The sequence below is a fragment of the Lissotriton vulgaris genome, chromosome 6, assembly GCF_964263255.1.
Source record: "Lissotriton vulgaris chromosome 6, aLisVul1.2, whole genome shotgun sequence".
NCBI lineage: Eukaryota > Metazoa > Chordata > Amphibia > Caudata > Salamandridae > Lissotriton > Lissotriton vulgaris.
The window spans coordinates 1,810,274,055-1,810,291,540 of NC_141694.1; positions in this window are offsets into that span (position 1 = coordinate 1,810,274,055).

Sequence of the window (17,486 nt, forward strand, 5' to 3'; positions counted from 1 at the left end):
GCTGAGAGTGAGGTTTGCATGTAGTTGGTCTTTGATGATTTTACTCTAGCAGCAGCAGTGAATCTGTTGTGTGTGGTGGTGTGTGGTGGGTTTCTGGAAGGTGAAGTGGATGCAGTGGTGGTTGGTGCAAAGGAGTTTGGTGGTGTGGCTGATGGAGACGTGTGGGCTTGAAGAGAAGATGGGGTCGAGCATGTGGCTGGTAGAGTGGGTGAGTGTTGTGATGAGTTGTCTGAGTCTGAGGTTGGTGAGGTTATCGGTCAGGGTTGTAGAGTTGTTGTTGTTGTTATTCTCAAGGTGAAAGTTCAGGTCTCCGAGGAGGATGTAGTCGGTTGAGGTCAGTGCGGGCGTGCTGATGAAGTTGGAGATAGAGTCGCTGACCTGGGGGCGGGATCTGGGGGGGTCGGTAGAAGAGGGTGCCTCTGAGGGTAGAGTTGGGGTCTGTGTGGATCTGGAAATGCATGTGCGGTGCTGAGCGCGTCGAGACCATGATGCTGTTCTTGTGGACGATGGCAATTCCTCCTCCGACTTCTTTGATGCGGTCTCTTCGGGTGATCTTGTAGGCATCTGGGATTGCTATGGTGATGTTGGGTGCGGAAGAGTTGTTCAACCAGGTCTCTGTCAGGAAGGCGACTTCCGAAGAGGTTGTGTAGAGCAAGTTCCAGAGCTTGACACCGCGTTTGCATGCGGAGCGGGTGTTCAGAAGTATGCATTGGAGGTGGTTGAGGTCTTTCTTGGTGGGTGGTTTGTCGCTTTGTGGCTTTTGTAGCTGCAGTTCCAGCTGGTGAAGGGATCATGTGTGCGTTTCAGGGTGGCCTTGAAGCAGTTGTTGGTCCGTCCGGGTTGAGAGCGTGCAGAGTTCGGGCGTTGTATTGGCGGCGTTCGCCGTGGCGGGTGCAGGAGACAGGGGTTTTGGTGCTGGGTGAGGTCCAGGCGTTGATGGATGCAGACATGCAGCGGCCGGCATATATTGGGAGGTGGGAGGGAGGAGCAGTTGGGATGCGGGAGGCGGGGACAGCGAATGGGCAGTCAGGTGGGCGGTGCGGGGCTACGGAGGAAACAGAAGGCAAAAAGGGCACACCATTTGAGGGGGAGACAAGTGGCACAGAAGGCAAAAGGTCACAAAAAAGGGCAAAAAGGTCACAAAAATCAGGGGAAATGATTGGCACAGAAGGCAGGAAGGTCACAGAAATTGGGGGGAATCGAGTGGCACAGAGGCAAAGAGGTCACAGAAATGCAGGGGCAGCTAAGCATCAAAAGGCAGAAACGGGTAGAGAGACACTATTCAATAGTATTCCCCATCTCTTCTTTCAAATGAAGAGGATGTACACTCTAATGTTCATAGATTTCTTCACTTTTTGACATGTCCACTTTTTAAATTTGACCACTTGACTTTTCAGTTTCATCTCCTAAAAGTATTTCTTCTTCTTCCACATGCACTTTTTCATTTTACTCATTATTTTTTATAAGATATAATGTTGCATTTTGCACTTTCCTAACACCCACTAACTCTTGCCAGATTTTCTTACACTTAGTAGGAACACCATTAACTAGAATACCTAGTGGTTCACTTTCTACATTCTCTACAACAATAGTTTCAATATTTTGCTTTTAAATTTAGAAGTAAATACAACTCTTCCTTTTAATCCTCTCTGTAGGAGCCAATTTACCTGTTTTAGCACCATACGAACAATAGCTTGCAAAGGATGCACACATTGAATCAGAATCGAATCATACGTATTTAAATCGATCCATTCTGAAGGAATAGTTACCAACTCTAGATTATTATGGACAGCTCTAGCGGGCTTTTTATTCTCGTCTAACTTGGTATAACAATATTTACAAATACACTGATCAGAACCCAAATCAAAAAAATTCTATACCAACAAATAATTTGCAAATTCCTTCCACTTATCATTATTTTCTCTTTCACTTTTTAAATACAGATCAACAGTCCTAGTCTGATTTTTATAGTGAGTTTGCCGGCAACAAATACAAGAATGTTTTGGCCTTTCAAATTAAATTACCTTAAACATTGTAATTTGTTCTTCAAATTTTCTTGTGGTAGTATGTTGCACATTCTCCTCAACATTTTCATCTATTAATGTGTTAGTATCTGCACTCTCTTGTCCAGGAGCAAAGTAACAAAACTCAATGTCATCACAAACCTTCTTCACATTTGATACTAACCAACGGAAAAGAGCACTGTTCAACTCATTTAACATTAGTGCTGGACTTTTTGCATAATACAATCTTCTGACAAACTTCTGCATTTAAGAATGATGAACTGCTAACATCCTGCAATGATGAAAAACATTTTGACATATTTTGCTTGAAAGACAAGCCAGAAAATGATCTTGCAAAACAGTATTTTTCTCACTCTCCAAGGATCTAGTCCTTGCAACAACTCAATCTTTTGCTTAACACTTCTTTTTTACTATACTCTTGTAAGAATTTGCATAAAATACCAATAGTTTCCTGTTGTATACTACAAACACTGGGGTTTTAGAACATCTCCTTAGAACTTTATCAGCTATCACTTGTTCTACATTTCTGGAAACCATCTTATCTTTGTCAACTGAACAACCATTTCTAACCCCATAAGCTCGACGACTGGTATCAGCTACATGCAATAAATTATTGGTCTGAAAATTACTTTCTTCTTGAAAGAAAGGCTTTGAACTTGAACTGTGTTTCCATTCACGACAAACTATATAAAAAAAATTAGTTCTGTTATTTACTCTTTTCTTCTTACTTTTGGCCCTCATGAAATGGATAGGTTTATCTAGTGATCGAATTCTGTTTAAAACTAAAATGAATGATTATTTTTTAATTCAAAAGCCTTCTCTACAGTAATTTCTATTTCCTTTTTCTTTTTTATAAAATAGTGCTCTTTTTTGTATTTCTTCACATCTTTCATCAAATTAGTAAAAACTCCATCGTAAAACATGTTTTCTAATTTCTGCATAGTGACTTTTCCTCCAATTCTAATGCATTGTGTTTTTTTAATATGATTTTTTTATGTAAGTTTCTTTCCTTATTATATTTTGTTGTTATCGAAGCATTCTTTGAACTTTCATCAAGTACACATTGTTTGTAGGCTTTGAAAGTTTTTTGATGAATTGTTTTGTTCTCTTAGCGTAAGACTTATTCTTTTTCTCCACATGATGTTGGTCATCCAATACTTGTTGTTGAATTTTCTTCACATATTAGTCATTTTGCTTTCCATTTCTCTTTGCTGATTGTTTAGGCATGATAAGTTTTTTTTTTAATGATGATAAACAATATGTTTACAAATAAATATATATACATTTATTTTAATACATCTATAAATTATACTTTTCTATTACAACAACAAACTCATTGTATATAAAAACCATTTAAGTACTTTCTTTTGTACTAATTGAAATTATATTTAAAGGTGTGAAAGAAAAGTGTGTAGGTGGTTAGGGGACTGCAGGTGTAATGTACAATTGTTTGTACTAGTGCCTGTGTCAAGGCCTGGGACAGTGTATGAGTACTTAGGTACTGACTGAATTATTAGAGTACTGCAAGGAGAGTGCCAGCCTGAATTTATAAGTGTTTGGGTTTGGGCGCAGTGTTTGCTAGAGTGTATGGATACTGACTGGGGAATAGAAGGTATAAAAGACAAGTGTGTAGCAGGTTAGAGGACGGCATGCCAATTGGAGAGGGGTTTGTAGTAGTCCATGTGTTAAGGCAGGGTCACTGCATGAGTACTTGGGTACTGAGTGAATGATTAGACTACTGCAAGGAGAGTGCCTTTGTGAATGTATAAGTGGTTTGGGTTTGGCGTAGTGAATGGATTAGTAAATGGTTCTAAATTGGTCACTAGAGGAGTGCAAGTGAAGTGACAGGGTGTTTGCTGGACTGTCTAGATACTGACTGGGGAATTGAAGATGTGAAAGACATATGTGTAGGTGGGTAGAGGACTGCATGCATATTGGAGAGGGGTTTGTAGCTGTCCATGTGTTAAGGCCTGTGTCACTGCATGAGTACCTAGGTCCTGACTGAATAATTAGACTACTGCAAGGAAAGTGCCTGGGTGAATTTATATAAGTGGTCGGGTTTTGGCCACTGAATGGATTAGAACATGGGGCTGAATGGGTCACTAGAGGAGTGCAAGGGGAGTTACAGGGTGTTTGTTGGAATGTATGGATACTGACTGGGGAATTGAAGGTGTGCAAGACAACTGTGTAGGTGATTAGAGGACTGCATGCATAGTGGATAGGGGAATGAAGCAGTATAGGTGCTAAGGCCTGGGTCACTGCATGAATACTTGGGTACTGACTGAATGACTAGAATACTGCAAGGAGAGTGCATGGGTAATTTTATAAGTAGTTGGGTTCTGGCGCAGTGAATGGATTAGTACATGGTGCTGAATTGGTCACTAGAGGAGTGCAAGGGGTGTGACAGGGTGTTTGCTGTACTGTATAGATACAGATTTGGGAATTAAAGATGTGAAAGACAAGTGTGTAGGTGGTTAGAAGTCTGCATGCATATTGGAGATGGGGTTGTAGAAGAAGATGTGCAGAGGCCTGCGTCACTACATGAGTGCTTGGGTACTGGCTGAATGATTATAGTACTGCAAGGAGAGTGCCTTGTTTAATTTATAAGTGGTTGGGTTTGGGCACAGTGAACAAATTAGTACATGGTGCTGAATGGGTCTCTAGAGGAGTGTAAGGGGAGTAACAGGGTATTTGCTGGAGTGCATGGATACTGACTGGGGAATTGAAGATGTGAAAGACAAGTGTGTAGGTGATTAGAGGACTGCATGCATAGTGGATAGGGGTTTAAAGCAGTCTATGCGCTACGGCCTGGGTCACTGCATGAGTACTTGTGTACTGACTGAATGAATATAGTACTGCCAGGAGAGTTCCTGGTAAATTTATAAGTTGTTAGGTTTTAGCACAGTGAATGGATTAGTATATGGTGCTGAATGGGTAACTAGAGGAGTGCAAGGAGTGACAGGGTGTTTGCTGGAGGGTATGGATTCTAACTGGGGAATTGAAGATGTGAGAGCCAAGTGTGTAGGTGATTAGAGGACTTCATGCATAGTGGATAGGGGTTTGAAGCAGTCTATGTGGTAAGGCCTGGGTCACTGCATGAGAACTTGGCTACTGGCTGAATGATTAGAGTACTGCAAGGAGAGTGCCTGGGTTAATTTATAAATGGTTGGGTTTTGGGGCAGTGAAATGATTAGTATATGATGCTGAATGGGTCACTGGAGGAGGGCAAGGGAAGTGACAGGGTGTGTGCTGGATTATATGGATACTGACTGGGGAATTAAAGATATGAAAAACAACTGTGTGGGTGGTTAGATGACTGCATGTGTTTTGGAGAGGTTGTTTGAAGCAGTCCATGTGCTAAGGCAAGGTCACTGCATGAGTACTTGGGTACTGACTGAATAAATAGAGTACTGCAAGAAGAGTGCATGTGTGAATTTATATGTGGTTGGGTTTTTGCACAGTGAATGGATTAGTACACGGTGCAAAATAGTTCACTAGAGGAGTGCCAGGGGAGTTACAGGGTGTTTGTTGGAATGTATAGATACTGACTGGGGAATTGAAGGTGTGAAAGACAAGTATGTAGGTGGTTAGAGGACTGCATGCATAGTGGATAGGGGAATGAGGCAGTCTTTGTGCTAAGGCATGGGTCACTGCATGAGTACTTGGGTAGTGACTGAATGATTACAGTACTGTAAGGAGAGTGCCTGGGTGAATTTATAAGTTGTTGGGATTTTGCACAGTGAATGGATTAGTACATGCTGCTGAATAGTTCACTCGAGGAGTGCCAGGGGAGTTACAGGGTGTTTGCTAGAGTGTATGGATACTGACTGGGGAATTGAAGGTGTGAAAGACAAGTCTGTAGGTGGTTAGAGGACTGCATGTGTAGTGGATAGGGGAATGAGGCAGTCTTTGTGCTAAGGCATGGGTCACTGCATGAGTACTTGGGTAGTGACTGAAGGATTACAGTACTGTAAGGAGAGTGCCTGGGTGAATTTATACGTGGTTGGGATTTGGCACAGTGAATGGATTAGTACATGCTGCTGAATGGTCACTGGAGGAGTGGCAGGGGAGTGACAGAGTTTTTGCTGGACTGTATGGATACTGAATGGGGAATTTAAGATGTGAAAGACAAGTTTGTAGGTGATTGGAAGACTGCATTCATAGTAGATAGGGATTTGAAGCAGTCTATGTGCTAAGGCCTGGGTCACTGCCTGAGTACTTGGGTACTGATTAAATGATAACAGTACTGCAAGGAGAATGCCTGTGTGAATTAATAAGCGGTTTTGTTTTGACGCAGTGAATGGATTAGTACATGGTGCAGAATGGGTCACTAGAGGAGTGCAAGGGGCGTGACAGTGTTTTCTGGAGTGTATAGATACTGACTGGGGAATTGAAGATGTGAAAGACAATTGTGTAGGTGATTAGAGGACTGCATGCATAGTGGAAAGGTGTTTTGAAGCAGTCTATGTGCTAAGGCCTGGGTCACTGCATGAGTACTTGGGTATTGGCTGAATTATTACAATACTGCAAGGAGAGGGGCTGGGTGAATTTATAAGTGGTTGGGTTTTGGCACAGTGAATTAATTGGAACATGGTGGTGAATGGGTCACTAGAGGAGTGCAAGGGGAGTAAAAGGGTGTTTGCTGGACTGAATAGATAATTACTGGGGACTTCACGGTGAGAAAGACAAGTGTGTAGGTGGTTAAAGTACTGCATGTGTATTGGAGAGGGGTTTGTAGCAGTCCATGTGTTAAGGCCAGCATCAGTGCATGAGTACCTGGGTACTGACTGAATTATTAGACTACTCCAAGGAAAGTGAATGTATAAGTGGTTGTGTTTTGGTGCACTGAATGGATTAGTACATGGTGCTGAATGGGTCACAAGAGGAGTGCAAGAGGAGTTACAGGGAGTTTGCTGGAGTGTATGGATACTTACTGGGGAATTTAAGGTGTGAACAACAAGTGTGTAAGGGATTAGTGGACTGCAAGCATAGTGGATAGGGGAATGAGGCAGTCTATGTGCTAAGGCCTGGATAACTGCATGATTACTTGGGTACTGACTGAATGATTAGTGTACTGCAAGGAGAGTGCCTGGGTGAATTTATAACTGCTCGTGTTTTGGTGCAGTGAATACATTAGTACATGCTGCTGCATGGATCACTAAAGGATTGCAAGGGGAGTGACAGGGTGTTTGCTAAAATGTAAGGATATAGACTGGGGAGTTGAAGATGTGAAAGACAAGTGTGTAGTTGATTAGAAAACTGCATGTGTATTGGAGAGGGTTTTGTAATAATCCATGTGTTAAAGCCTGTGTCACTGCATGAGTACTTGGGTACTGACTACATAATTAGAATACTGCCAGGAAAGTGCCTGTGTGAATTTATAAGTGGGTGGGTTTTTGCACAGGGAATGGATTAGTACATGGTGTTGAATGGCTCACTAGAGGAATGCAAGGGGATTGACAGGGTTTTTGCTGGAGTGTATAGATACTGACTGGGGAATTGAAGGGTTGAAAGACAAGTGTGTATGTGGTTAGAGTACTGCATGCGTATTGGAGATGGGTTTATCGCAGTCCATGTGTTAAGGCCTGGGTCCCTGCATGAATGGATTAGTACATGGTGCTCAACGGGTCACTCGAGGAGTGCAAGGGGAGTAGGTTTTTAAGCAGTTATGTCTCATGAAAGAGATGAAGTACCACATGCTACTGTCACAATTGTTGCCCAACTGTACACAGACTCATAGTGTGATTCTAGACAAGCAAGACTATTCCCTGGACTTAAGCAGAAGAGACTCACTAGTCTGGTAGGGGTTAAGCGACTGCATACATTCTACACATTTCACAACAGCACTGCTATTTTCAATGCCTGGATCATTCTGCGAACTCGTAAGCAGTGACTGGGTTCTAATACTACTGAAACTTAACAACAGTATAGGTTTTTAGGCACTTATATGTCAGCAAAGACATGAAGTAACCATATGCCTCTATCACAATGGTTGCACAAATGCACACGGACTCACAGTGTGATTCTGGACAAGCAAGACTATTCCCTGGACTTTAGCAGAAGAGACACACTAGTCTGGAAGGGGATAGGTGACTGCATACATTCTACACATTTCACAACAGCACTGCTAGTGTAAATGCCTGAATCAATATATGAATCCATAAGCAGTGACTGGGTTCTAATACTAATCAAACTTGATAACAGGATAGATTTTTAAACAGTTATGTGTCAGCAAAGACATGAAGTAGCCACATGCTTCTGTCACAATGGTTCCGCAAATGCACACAAACTCACAGTGTGATTCTAGCCAAGCAAGACTATTCCCTGGACTTCAGCAGAAGAGACTCACTAGTCTGGGCACGGTTAGGTGACTGCATTCATTCTCCATATTTCACTACAGCACTGCCAGTGTCAATGCCTGAATCAATTAGCAAATCCATAAGCAGTGACTGAGTTCTAATACTACTGAAACTTGACAAACAAGATAGATTTTTAAGCAGTTATGTGTCAGCAAAGACATACATTAACCACATGCTACTGTCACAATGGTTGCACAAGTGCACACAGACTTACAGTGTGATTCTGGACCAGCAAGAGTATTCCCTGGACTTTAACAGGAGAAACACAGTAGTATAATTAAAAACAAAGGCACCACATACAACACCTCACAAATTAATAACTCACCTTTCAAATGTATTTGTAGATTAAGAAGCATCTGAATCATGCACCAGATTTTCTTACGCACACAATTTCTGTAGTGCACTTCTCTTAGCATAACTAAAATTCTGCACACATATACACGTAAATATCAAATTATATTGCTTCCCACATTAATTCAAAAGCTAGCACATATTTCCATTGGTTATACATTTCAACTCTTTCCAATTGACATGATTGTCAACTCTACTCCCATTCTGCTTAATGCCTGTTACCATAGTAACATTTATTGGAACACTCAACTGAACACACAGGTCACAACTTCAGCACACAAGGTTGCAAATCCAAACAGCAAATGTGCTTGACTTTTCAAAATATCAGCGTATCCCATCTAATGGAAGCAATAAGAAACATGCTTTTAAAACACAGAAACATGCACCCTAATTTTCAGTCTAGTATGGTCTCAAACAGCCAATCATTTCTCTTCTCACGTACATTCAGATAGGTTCAAATGATGAGCAAGAGCACTCTTTTTTCTCATGAAGTAATCCATGGTGAATCTGTTCTCTCACTTGCTTATCTATTTGTTTCTGTTCAACATATATTTGTTCTTCCATGTTTCCTAAGTTTGTTACATCTTCTTGAGCTTGATACATTGCTGTTTCCACCTCTTCCATAGCAGTTGCTGCTTCATTTTGAACAATTGGCTCTCCTAATGGATCCTGACTCAACGGAGCAGAAGTTTGACTGTCCTGAGAACTGTCTATAGCAATCTCAGCTGCAATTGTAGCTTCTTGCTAAATGTCGTCATTCAACATTTTCACATAATTAGCAAAAACAGGATATTCTATAGTATCTTTACATGCGTTGAAGGAATCTTCATAGCTCTCGAAATCTCCAAATAATTCCAATCCTGAAAGCCATGGCTTGAAAAGTTGCAAAAGAGCTAAATAGTAACATTCCCATTTGTCAGGTGTTTTGCAACTCAGTTTACAGTGATTAATCAAATGTCCTTCTCTTTGTTTCACCAAACATCCTTCAGAACCAATCACAGCCTGCATACGATTATTGATGATTTCTATAATATTTTGTTTAAAAATATAGTTTTGCAGAACTTCTTAGCCACAGATGTTCTCAAGATGATGATTTCTCTTTGGTTAATATCTATTCAACATATTTGTTTTCACAATATCTGTACTTTCTGGCCCATTTTCAGCTAATATTCAATTACTTGTACAGATTTAAGTACTCAGTTTTGAGTTGCAGCAAGACCTAGACACACCCAAACGATTCTTCTAGATTTGGAGTATAGACTTGCAGATGATAAGTGATCCAAGCATTCATATGCTCTGATTTCTAGATGAGATAACATCTTCAAACTGTAAGTATATAATTTCCTACTTAAACTCTTCTCGTGAGAAATCTCTTTCCACATTTCCTTCATTTCTGTCTTTTCTGATTTCATTATGTACGAAGTTACATATCGAGAAACAGCAATGGAATTATCCGCAACATATTAAATGTCCATATTAGCATTCCACATGGATAAAATGACTGGATTATAGTCATTTATATATTTTGATTCTTAATTTCTTCTTAAGCTGTAGGTATTTTTTGGAGACTTTCTAGTGATAGTATGTCGTTAAGATCACATAAAACTGTTCACTCTTCATTTCGATATTACAGGTCGTGGAAATGCAAAACGGCATTTGGTGTAGAATTTGTCCTTAGATTTGTACTTTCAACAACAGTATTTCCCACAACAATGGCTTTGGAATCGTTAGACTTTTGGATACATCACATGTAGCATATTCTTCAATAAAAGACAACACTGTATCATCTGAGTCTGAGATCCAAATCAGCATATGCATGTGAGGAGCACCTCTTGCTTGATACTCCTTTCTCCAAAAGAAGTCCAGAACCTCTCCAAGAGGAGGATTTTTTTATTGGTGATAAAAGACATCATAGCTTTAAATCTATGATTGAAATATCTGCATACATTAACTGGATCCAGAGAGCACAATTCTCCAGGTGTTTTGTATTCAATATTTAGTATATTTGGATTTAGCTTTCGAAGAAATTGAATTAAATCATCCCTAGCATATTCAGCACACTTAGAGTGAGGAACCATGTGGGAGTTCCTAAGTTCTTTAGCATACATTTAAGTTCTCCATGACGACGGTACTAGTACTCAATATTACCACACTGACATGCCATGAGATTAATTAGCTGAGATTCCAAAACATTATCATTCTGGTGTACTTTATCCATAAATTCCTTTGCTATAACATTTTGCAGATGTACACCTGTTTTCAATATATGATTTACTGCATAAGAAAGTCCAGACAAATCACTCTCAAACAAAAGATGAAACAAATACGGAATACATTGTCGAAATCTTGGATCTTCTGCATATAATCCTAATGCCGGGTATTCAGATGCAGGAATGTGCACAGGTCGGTCATCATTTTTGTCCTCCTTTTCCTGTGGGAAACAACTGAGGGAAACAACGATCTGCCAAGCTTTTTTTCCCATACACTAATGGGACTTCCTTTTGCTACTTTCATTTGGAATAACCTCATAATATTCCCCATGACTTTAGATTGCAGGGGATGAACTATGTAATGTTCATAGGTTTCTTCAGTTCTGGACACATCCATTTTTTCAATTTGTCCAGATGGCAAATCCCTATCTTCTTCTTCAGTTATTTCTTCTTCTCTACCAAACACATTTTTATATTATTGAATATTTTTTACCAGATAAAACGTTGCCTTTTTCACTTTCCTAACATCCACTAATTCCTGCCAAATTTTCTTACTCTTAGTAGGGACGCCATTAAAAGAATAACTAAAGGTTCATCTTCTACATTTTCTACACTAATTGTTTCAATATTTTTCTTTAAATCTAGTGGCAAATATACAACTCTTCCCTTTAATCCTCTGTGTAAATCTGAAGGAGGCAATGTCCCTGTCTTCGGCTCCATATGAACAATAGCCTGAAAAGGATGCACACATTGAATAAGAATAGACTCATAAGTATTAAAATCCATTAGTTCAGAAGGAAAATTCACCAACTCAAAATTATTATGCACAGCTCTAGCAGGCATTTTATTCTTGTCTAATTTATTATAACAATATTTTCAAATACGCTGACCAGAACACAAATCAAAACAATTCTCTACCAACAAATAAGTTGCAAGTTCCATCCACTCCTTATTATTATGCTTTTCACATTTTAAATACAGATCAACAGTCCTGGTCTGATTTTTATAATGAGTGAGTTGACAACAAATATAAGAATATTTTAGTGTTTCACCTGAAATCACCTTCAATTTTGACATTTCTTGCTCAAATTTTTCTGTACTAAAATGTTGTACATTCTCTTCTACATTTCCTTCTATAAACATATCTATTTATGTACTGTCTTCTTCAGGACCAAAGTAACTAACCTGAATTTCATCACACACGTTTGGTATATCTGATATAGATCCACGCAAAAGAGCACTTTTTTTAACATTGGTGCTGGACTTTTTGCATAATACAACGTTCTCACTAATTTCCTCATTTCAGTATGATGTACTGCAAACATCCTGAAATGTTGAAAAATACTTCAACATACTTTTTTAGAAAGACAAGCCAGAGAATGACCTTGCAAACCAGTATTTACTCTCACTCTGCAAGGGTCTAGTCCTTGCAACATCTTAATCTTTTGTTTAACACTTTTCTTAGTATAGTTACATAAGAAAGTGCTTAAAAGAATTTATGGATTCCTGCTGTTCACTACAACTACTACTGCAATTCCAAGTGTACACTGGACCTTTAAGTTGTCTCCCTAAAACTTCATCAGCTAACACCTCTTTCACAGTTGTTGGAACAATGTTCTCTTTCTCAATAGGACAAACATTTTTAACCTCATAAGCACGACGAGTAGTGTCAACTACTTGCAACAAATCATTACTCTGAAGATAACTCTCTTCATTAAAAAATGGCTTCAAACTTGAACTATGTTTCCATTCACCCAAAAAAACTCAGAAAAATTATTTCTTTTAAATACTCTTCTCCACTTACTTTGGGGCTTCAATAAATGGATTGGCTTATCTAGTGATCGAATTCTATTGATGATTAAAATAAAAAGATTTTTTTTCAATTCAAAAGCTTTCTCAACTACTTTTTCAATACATTTCTTTTTCTTATAAAATACAGTTTTTTTAGAATTCTTTACTACTTTAATCAAATTAGTCAATACTCTATTATAGAACATCTTCTTCCTTATTTCCTTATATTGTTTTTCCACCCTTTGCTATACACAATTTTTTCAAAAGATAATTTGTTCCATGGTTCTTCTCTCTCCTCTTAGTTGCAGATACAGTAAAACTATTTTTGTCTTTGTGCACACTACACTTAGTGTTTAACAATTTTTGCAGAAAAGTCTTCGTTTTCTTACCAGGACTTTTTTTATTTTTATTAACACATTCTTGTTCAGGTAAATCTTGTAGATGACTTCTCTTTAAATAAACTGCTTTCTTTCGTTCTTTCCTCTTTTCAGTTTTTGAAGGCATGATGACTTTTTTTCAGTGTTGATCAAAAGAATCTATTATAAAAAAATATTAAACACTTTAGAAAAATAAATATATGAAATACACCATTATATTACTTATAAGAACAGAAGGGAAATTATCACAACAAATGTGGAAGTATGAAAATAGAAGGAGTTACAACTAGAGAAAGAGGAATATGAGACAATGAGAAATGTAAATAGAAAAAAGAATATTAGCAGATATTGCAGTATAAAGTCATAAAGAGACTATGAAAAGACTAGAAAGTATGAAGAGATAAGAAGGAGTATGAGGAGAAAGGTGGCAGTATGACGAGAGAAGGGACAGTATAAGAAGACAGAGACAGACTGTGAGGAGATAGGGGAGCAGTATAATAAGAGAAACAAGGACTATATACAGAAAACAAGGACTATGTGAAAACAGGCACTAGTATAAGGACAAAAAGATATATAAGGAAAAAGGGGTGAATATAACAAGAGACAGAAGAGTACCAGAAGAGAGCAGGGATAATGTGAGAACAAGTGGTGCATAAGAAGGAAAGGGTGTACTAAAACAGAGGAAATACTATGAGGACAAAGGAAGGAGTATAAACAGATAGTAGATAGATGAGAGAAATATGACAGTAAGAAAAGAGAAGAATATCAGGACAGAGTCGGAAGTATAAGACAAGAGAGAAGTGTGAGCAGAGAGATGAGAGTGTGAGAAGAAAAACAAAAATAAAAGAAATAAATGTGAAGTGTGTGAAAAGAAGAGAGAGAATAAGAAGAAAGGGAAAATATAAGGAAAAAAGAGTATATATGAGAAAAGAAGAAGGAATATAAAGAAACAGAGAGACAAAAATGTGGACAAAACAGAAATATAAGAGACAACTGAGTGTATAAGGAGAGAGAGAGTACTATGAGCAGACAGTAAAAACTATGATGACAGGGAAGAACATTAAGACAGGAGAGATTATGAAGAGTAGGGGAACTATGCAAAAAGGAAGGCAAATATGTATAAGGAGAAAGGAAAATATGAAAAAGGAGGTAGTGTAATCAGAGAGGAAGGAGTAAGAGGATAGAAGAGAGAGTATGATAAGAGAGTGTAGAAAAAATGGGCAAATATAATTCCTTAATGTACACAGAGACACAGTGTGATATTAGACAAAACATTATAACATCATGCATATTACTAATTACAACTATATCCTAGGGAGTGTTAAGAGGACAGAGGAGGGAGTATAAAAAGAAGGGGGACCATTAAGGGACAGAGGAGACAATGAGGACAGAGGGGAACTAAAAGGACAGGAGGGACTATGAAAACAAGCAGCACTATGACCAAAGACAAGTGAGAATAAGAAAAGAGGGGAAATATCAGAAGAGAGGAGACACTATAAGCAGAGCGAGGTGGACTGTGAGGAGAGACAGGAGAGATTATAGAAAAGGGGCAAGTATAATTCCTTAATGTACACAGACACTCAGTGTGATGCTAGACAAAATATTTAAAACAATACATTTTACCAAAACACATTTACTTCACTAAAACGTTTAAGTGACTGAACACATTCCAAGTATATAACTAATACATTTCAGTGGACAATCCTGACTCATTTTGCAGTTATACTTCCAATTTTCTGCATTACTTTTTACCAACATTACATCCAAAAATGTGACAAAATAAAACAAGGAAGAATCCCAAGGGGCTTGTGAATCTGCCAAAGAGTGTATGCAGCAGTCTAAGGCTACTGACTGGGAAATTGTTAAGAGGGAGGTATTAGGAGAGAGGAGGATTAAGATGTCAGAGGAGGGAGCATAGAAAGAATCGGGAGCATTGGGAGACAGAGCAGACAATGAGGACAGAGTGGGACTAAGAGGACAGGAGCGACTATGAGAATGGAAAGGGGCGACCATTCGGTCCCCCCGAACGTATGGTGGAGTACCACGATCCCCCCGGGAAGCCATCTTGGGCGGGAGGTGTGTCTCGGCTGGTATGCCCGAAGCGGCGTAGCCGGGGCGCGCCTTTTTCCCGCCCTAGAGTGGGCTGGCCTAGACACCGACGCGGCCGGCCACGCCCTCGGAGGCAGGCGGGGGCGGGTTTACGCCCACCCTGAAGACGGATAAAAGGAGCGGAAACCAAGAAAGCATCCTCTTGTTCCTGTGCTCTGAAGCTGCACCTCCCCGCTGCACGTGAGCTCGAGACGGAACGAAGAGCCAATTTTGACCCACCCACCAGCCCCTGAGGACAGCTAGTTGTTTTTGAATAAAGTTTGGATCTGGTAACTCCGTTTCTTGCAGGTTGTAATGATCGTCGTGAAACTTTTGAATATGCAATAAAGAATGGTTATTTTCAGTATGTTTTGCAAATAAAGTAATGTTGCACTAATGTTAATCAGTATTCATGCTTGTAATAAGTCATGTTCGTTTTTATTCTTAGTAAATTAGGTAGAATTGTCGTATTTATTTTGGTCGGGCGGTAAGGTCATGATCGGTGAGCAGTAATTGGAAGATCCCTATGAGGGGGCGTCACCCATTACGGATGGGAGCGCGCGGGGGAGGTGGCCAATTGGCCCCTCAACGGGGAGGCGGTCCTGTCTAAGGAGAGGCCGCCGGAAGGAAAGGAAAGGTGGTCAAGGCCCCTTCCTGGATAGGAGGGGCTACGGCCCCTCCTGGAGAATTTCCCGGGGCCAGGACATCTGCGACGGCAGATGGGTAAGTTGTGTGGGGTGCGGGAGGGGGTTTACGCTACCTTTTAGACACCTCACACGAGTCCTCGAACGACCGTTAAATGGCGTCGAGTTTATTGGGGCCCCCGTCAAGTACAAAGGGAAATTGGTAGATGCACTTGAGGTACGCCTCGGTGCGGTCGCTCCTCTCACAAGTGAGGGGGGTATGTCTGGTTTAGGGATCTGACACCGGTTACGACCTTGCCGTTGGCCCTTAACGTTAGGATGTACAATTTCAAGTCAAATGTTTTGTAGGATGTTAGTTCGGCTAGGAGAACCTCTGTATTAGAGATCTGTTAAGGTTAGCCAAACATCGTAATGTGGAAATGAAATTGTACATAATATGAAACTGTTATTTTAATGTTTTAATTTTGTTTCATATTTTTAATAAATACGGCCGGGAAGGGTTTACTCCCTTCCCGCCTTCCAAAAATTCAAGAATTGTTTCCGGTTTCCCAATTCTTGGGGATTGTGTTGAGAGGGGGTGGCGGGTATCTCAGCCATACAAGCAGCACTATAAGGTAAGACAATGAAGAATAAGGAATGAGGGTAAACATCAAAAGAGAGGAGACAGTATCAGAGAGGTAGACTCTGAGGAGAGACAGGAGAGATTATAGAAAAGGGGCAAGTATAATTCCTTAATGTACACAGACACTCAGTGTGATTCTAGACAAAATATTTAAAACCATACATTTGACCAAAACACATTGACTACAATAAAACGTTTAAGTGACTGAACACATTCCACGTATATAACATTTACATTTCAGTGGACAGCCCTTACTCATTTTGCAAATACATTTCCAATTTGCTGCATTATTGTTTGCCAAGATTACTTCCAAAAAGGTGACATAATAGAACAAGAAAGAGGCCCAAAGGGCTTGTAAATCTGCCAAAGAGTGTATGCAGCAGTCTATGTATACAGACTGGGGAATTATTAAGAGGGAGGTATGAGGAGAGAGGGAGGATTAAGAGGTCAGAGGAGGGAGCATAAAAAGAAGGGGGAGCATTAGGAGACAGAGCAGACAATACGGACAGAGGGGGACTAAGACAACAGGAGGGCCTATGAGAACACGCAGCACTATTAGGAAATACAAGTGACATTAAGGAAAGAGGGGAAACATCAGAAGAGAGGAGACAGTATAAGCAGAGAGAGGTAGACTGTGAGGAGAGTCAGGAGAGATTAATGAAAAAGGGGCAACTATAATTCCTTAATGTACTCAGACGCTCAGTGTGATTCTAGACAAAATATTTAAAACCATACATTTCACCAAAACACATTTACTACACTAAAACGTTTAAGTGACTGAACACATTCCAAGTATATAACTACTACATTTCAGTGGACATTCCTGACTCATTTTGCAGTTATACTTCCAATTTGCTGCATTACTTTTTACCAACATTACATCCAAAAATGTGACAAAATAAAACAAGGAAGAAGCCCAAGGGGCTTGTAAATCTGCAAGAGAGTGTATGCAGCACTCTATGTATACTGACTGGGGAATTGTTAAGAGGGAGGTATGAGAAGAGAGGGAGGATTAAGAGG